Source organism: Elgaria multicarinata, chromosome 20 (genome assembly GCF_023053635.1).
Source record: "Elgaria multicarinata webbii isolate HBS135686 ecotype San Diego chromosome 20, rElgMul1.1.pri, whole genome shotgun sequence".
Classification (NCBI taxonomy): Eukaryota; Metazoa; Chordata; class Lepidosauria; order Squamata; family Anguidae; genus Elgaria; species Elgaria multicarinata.
The window spans coordinates 6,680,482-6,686,481 of record NC_086190.1 but is presented as its reverse complement, the minus strand read 5'-3'; positions in this window follow the sequence as shown (position 1 = coordinate 6,686,481).

Sequence of the window (6,000 nt, the reverse complement as noted above, 5' to 3'; positions counted from 1 at the left end):
TTATTACCTTTCCCTCAACTAGCTAGGTACTCATTTTACCGACCTCAGGTGGATGGAGGGCTGAGTCGACCCGAGCTGCCTGCCTGAAACCAGCTTCCACTGGGATCAAACTCAGTCCGTGGGGAGAGTTTCAGCTGCAGAAACTGCTGCTTTACCACTCTGCGCCACACGAGGCTACATAGGTGTAGAAGTTGGCATATATCCCTATTAAATTTTATTCTGTCCTTTTGAGTCCAGGTCTCCAGCCTATCAAGATCACTTTAAAGTTTTGTTCTGTCTTCCAGGGTATTAGCTATCCCACCCAATTTTGTTTTGTCTGCAAATTTGATAAGCATTCTCTGTACCTCCTTGTCCAAATCATTAATAAAATGTTGAAGAGCACTTGGCCCAGGACTGAGCCCTGTGGTACCCCACTCATTACCTCCCCCCCCCCGTTTGAGAAGGTACCATTGATAAGCACTCTTTGAGTCTGATTCTGTAGCCAACTGTGGATCCACCTAATAGTTGTTCCACTTAGCCCACTTTTAGTTAGTTTGTTAATCAGAATATCATGGGTCTATTTGTCAAAAACTTTGCTGAAGTCAAGATTCCCATAGTCCACAAGGGATGTGACCCAATCAAGAAATGAGATCAGATTAGTCTGATTGATTTGGATCTTTTTTCAAGAACAGATATACATGAAAATTGGCACTATTGCAGGGCATCAGTAGGGCTTCAGCTATTCCAAATAATACTTTTAAACCCTCAAAATTCAAAAAATTACTAAAAAATCAGGGGATGAACCAATGTGCATTCATCCCCTGATTTTTTGGGATGTTTTTTGAATTTTGAGGGTTTAAAAATATTATTTTTAAAATATGCTGTTATTTTTAAAGATAAACAGATGGAAGTTACTACTCTGATAGCTTACAAGTAGGGCTTTAGACCTTTCAAAATTGAATGATATTGCTTCATCCCTTGCTTTGGGGGGAATTTTTAAATTTCTAACTCAAACCTCCTCATTGGAGTCTAGCACCTTGAGAAATAACCAAGTTTCAGGAGAGAGAAAAAATGAAATTTCAGATAAAGACATGAAAATTAGCACCAGGGCAGGTCTTCAGTAGGGCTTCAGCCAAACCAATTTGAAGCTGTGATCTGCTTCTCTTTGGATCGGAGAAGCAACAGCAAAGCAGGGTGCTCCGCTTCCATTACAGGCATAGGAGAAGGCGATCAGGGGGCTAGCAAAGAGAAGCGACTACAAGTGGAGCGCTCCTCTTTTCGCAAAGCTCTCCGCCCACCATTTTGGATATTTTTCCTCATAGGATTGCATTGTGGAAAAAAATAGCGGATAACTTCTTTGTTTTTCAAGCTACCTCCATGTAACTCGCTATGCTTAGAGAGTCATGGGTGGGGGTCATTTTGTGCCTATTTTCAGCACTTTGTGTGCTATGGTTTGCTCACTATATATTTTTTTAAAAAATAGGGTAAAAAAAGCAGGAGGGGGTACCTTTTTTTGAAGCGATGAGAAGCAGATTCAACTCCCAATCGTGATCACCTGATGAAACATCCTCCAATCCCAAAGTTGGAGGGGGGGATAAGCAAAATGGGATACTTAGTAACTTGGGATACTGGGAAACTTTTCCTTCTTAGTCTCTGAACAGACTTTTCCCAATGTTTTTTGAAACAGTAGCCCCACCAAATGCACAAACATAACCAGAAATCATATACCAAGCAAATAAGTAACAGACAGAAACGTAGCACTGCAACCCACCCTAACCTTGGTAAACAACTGAATAGATGTGGTGCAAGGGGATGAGGTCCCCTAGGGCATGTGGATGTGCCCAGTGCACACTCCTGCCCTTGGAGGGTAATTAGGACTTTCCAAAGATTAACCAGTAGAAGAAGCTACTATGCCTGTCATGAGTTGAAGTGTAAAGTAGCTTCTGAAAGACTGGTAATTAAACAGGGCCAGTCAAATTGGCAGTTTCCCCTCCCCCTTGGCACGTTCACTTTCCTCTTACTGGTAAGAGACAGACATAGCCTTTTTAAAAAAATTCTTCTTGTTGTTGTGATTCAGCAACACTGCTGCTTTTAATTCCACCCTTCCTTTGTTTATTTATTTATTACATTTATTATACACCCCATAGCCCAAGCTCTCCTGGCTTTCCTTTTCAGTGGTCAGACAGGCTTTCATTGTGGTTCAACTCCTTATTGCTGCTGCTGCTGTTGTTGTTGTTGTTATTATTATTATTGTTATTATTATTATTATTATTATTAGTAGTAGTAGTAGTAGTAGTAGTAGTAGTAGTACTGCTATGGGCATACCGTCCTTGTTGGGGGATTTTTTCATATATTCCACCAATATCAGTGGAGGCTCAGATTGATGTCGAACTGGGCATGAAGGTGGATACATTGTTAAGCTCTCATGCTGCCAATTTTGAGGTTTCTAACATGAAAACTGACAGAGTTCTATTATGGGACTTGAATTGGGGTGAGTTAAAAGGAAAAAAAACCTGCCAAAAATCAAGGGATGATGGGATTTGCTTGAAGCTTGCCATGAATGTGGATCTAGAGGGCATCTGTGAGGGTGCCCAGGTCCAAGTTTGTATCTGTAAAAATGTCAGAGTAAATCCCATTTCTGAAAATGAGGTTTCGGATTTTCAAAAATGCCCCAAAATTCAGGGGAGGCTCGGATTTCCTTCCAACTGGGCATGAATGTGGGTACATGGATAAGCTCTCATGGTGCCAATTTAGAGGTTTCTAACATTAACAGAAAAAAGTTATAGGCATTTGGATTTCAATGCAAGGCTATGTGGGGTAAAGGGAGCTCCGATTCAGATCTGGAGCTCCACAGCGAAGCGGAGCAGACTACTGGCAGAGCGGAGCGGAGTGGACCCGATCTGGAAGTTGCAGATTGGGATCTGAAGTGGATCAGGTGGTTCGTGCACAGCCCTAATTTGAAGGAGATCGGTTCAACTCTTGTTCCTTGAAGGAATTTTATAAATATGTGCTTTATTAATGTGTACTGCTTTTTCCCCAACACACAGCACACACACACACACAAAGTAGAAAACACTGGGAAACTAAACAACACAGATCTCACAGAGGACATTTATTATGACTCGGGTCCAGGTTATCTGAAAGACCATATTCTCCCTTATGATCCTGCCCGTGTTTGGAGATCTTCTGGGGAAGCCCTTCTTTCAGTCCCACCTTCTTCACAGGCGCGCCTGTTGGGAACGCGGGAGAGGGCCTTCTTGGTGGCTGCTCCAGTGCTCTGGAACTCTCTTCCCAGGAAAGCTACTATGGCTTCCTCCTGATGTGGTTTCATAAGCAGGCAAAAACATCTTTGTTCCGGCAGGCCTTTTGCGAATAATCTGGGCCTCCATCTATGTTAAGGACTTGTAAAATTGTTGTGTATTTTAAATGTTTTATTTTTTAATATTGTAAGATATATATATATATATATATATATATATATATTCCTAGGTTTTAAAATGAATATGTTTTAAATTTTGTAAGGTCGCCTTGAGGCCCAGTATTGGGTAGAAGGTGGGATAATAGTAATAATAATAATAATAATAATAATAATAATAATAATAATAATAATAATACATTCCTAGCACAACATTCATTTCATGGCCCTGCATTGTCACCCACAGCACTTCTGTGGAAGAATCTTCCCCATTTATTTATTTATATACCACCCCACAGCCGAAGCTCTCTGGGCGGTTTACAACATTAAAAATAGTAAACATTAAAAGTATACAATTTTTTTTTTAAAAAAAAACATAAAAACAGTATAAAAACAGTATCCATTTAAAAAATGGATGCTTCAGTCTATTTGACACAACTCCCTCTTTGACTTAAAGAGCAACACCACCCTCAGAATGCCCTTCCCTGTCCTTCTTGTAAAGTTTGTATCCAGGGGTAACCATATCCAACAGAATGAAATTTAATAGGGATAAATGCCAAGTTCTGCAACCAGAAATAAGTGATAGTAATGCGGTCATACATATCGATGAAATAGCACAGTATCAGGCTGGAAGATACATAAGCAGCAATGAAGCTGTATGGCGAATTCTATCATTTCCCATACATGAACGAAGTCCAGCTGTTGTTCACTTAGCAGTACATCTAGAAAATGGACAACACGTTTATTTCACAGCTGCAAATGTGGAAAAAATAGCCCTGAATCCACCGGCTACAACGTTAACTGGTTTCTTCACGTTATGTCAAAATGATGCATTTGCAAAAACACTGCTGTATTCGGAAGTGCCTACGTATTACACATGGAATGCAAGTAGAAAATCATTTCAACAACGCAAACGAGGACAGCGAGTCAACGGACAACCTGGCATAGTCAAAGAAACAACGATAGGCAGACTGTACACCGTGCATCCCAATCAAGATGAATGCTTCTTTCTTCGCATGCTGTTGGTAAATGTGCCCGGTCCAACGTCTTTCCATCAATTGAGAATTGTCAACGGCGTTACACATGCCACTTTCCGCAGTGCATGTCAAGCTCTGAACTTATTGGAGAATGACCAACACTGGGATGTATGCATTAATGATGCGTGCAACACGTCACATCCAAATCAAATTCGTGCATTGTTTGCAATCATATTGACCGCCTGCTCTCCTTCATCTCCAACAAAGTTATGGGAGAAATATAAATCGGACATGGCTGAAGATATTCTCCGTCGAATACGCAAAGAAAATTCAAATATGAACATGGATTTCACACCAGAAATCTACAACGAAGCGTTGATAATGATTGAAGATTTGTGCTTAGAAATCGCAAACAAAGTTCTCAATCAATTGGGAATGCCATCACCGAATCAAACTGTTGCTGCTTCGTTCGATGTAGAATTGCGTCGTGAACAAAATTACAACACGGATGATCTTTTGTCATATGTGCAATCAAATATTCCTAAGCTAACGCTTGAGCAAAAACGCATTTAAGATCAAATAATGAAAACCATCAATAACGGGATTGGAGAAATCTTCTTCTTAGATGCGCCAGGAGGAACTGGTAAAACGTTCCTAATTAGATTGATTCTGGCAGCAATTCGATCCCAAAATGACATAGCCTTAGCTCTTGCGTCGTCCGGAATAGCTGCGACATTGCTACCTGGTGGAAGAACTGCTCATTCCTCTTTGAAATTGCCATTCAACATACAATTCATTGAAACTCCCACGTGCAACATTTCCAAAGCATCCAGCATGGGAAAAATATTACAAAAATGCAAACTTATTTTTTGGGATGAATGCACAATGGCACACAAAAAATCACTCGAGGCTCTTGATCGATCATTGCAACATTTGCGTGGAAGCATCAGACCATTTGGGAACACATTAATATTGCTTGCAGGAGATTTCAGGCAAACATTACCTGTAATTCCTCGATTGACACCAGCGGACGAAATAAATGCTTGCCTGAAATACTCTACTTTGTGGCGACACGTAAAGACGTTAAAATTAACTACAAATATGCGTGTCCAGCTGCAAAACGATCGATCAGCTGAGATATTCTCATGTCAATTGCTGGAAATTGGGAACGGAAAGGTGCCGGTTGATCTGACCTCAGGACGAATTTTATTACCTCATAACTTCTGTAATTTAGTGACGTCAAAAGAAGAATTGGTTGAAAAAGTATTTCCAAATATTCAAACCAATTATAAGAATCACGATTGGCTGAGTGAACGAGCTATTCTTGCGGCCAAGAACAAAAACGTCTACGAACTTAACAATATTACTCAATCTAACATTCAAAGCGAGGCAGTCACATACAAGTCCAACAACACTGTTGTGGAAGCAGATGAAGCGGTTAATTATCCAACAGAATTTTTGAATTCACTCGATCTGCCAGGGTGCCACCGCACATACTGCAATTGAAAATCGGCATGCCAATTATCATGTTGCGAAATATCAACCAGCCAAAACTTTGCAACGGCACGCGGCTTGCAGTAAAAAAATTACTGAGCAACGTCATAGAAGGAACAATCTTGACAGGACCTT